This window comes from Pteropus vampyrus, unplaced genomic scaffold, assembly GCF_000151845.1.
Source record: "Pteropus vampyrus isolate Shadow unplaced genomic scaffold, Pvam_2.0 Scaffold352, whole genome shotgun sequence".
NCBI lineage: Eukaryota > Metazoa > Chordata > Mammalia > Chiroptera > Pteropodidae > Pteropus > Pteropus vampyrus.
The window spans coordinates 124,729-124,979 of record NW_011889133.1 but is presented as its reverse complement, the minus strand read 5'-3'; positions in this window follow the sequence as shown (position 1 = coordinate 124,979).

Below are 251 nucleotides of genomic sequence, written 5' to 3'. Positions count from 1 at the left end.
ACTCTCTGCTTCCTGTCTTCCAGGATTGCTCTTTATAGTTCCATTTTGGGGAATTTCAAAGAAGATCTTTTGTTTTTCATTATAGCCTCTTGCAATCATAAGCTCTACTATCAAGACTATTATTTTTTTTAATGCATTAAAAATTCTACTTAGAGATTTAATTGGTTCTTTAGCCCAGGAAGTTTCAGGCCTGTTCCTGAAGGGAAAATGCATAACAAGTAACCACTGCTTCCTGAGTCATGGAGGTAAAA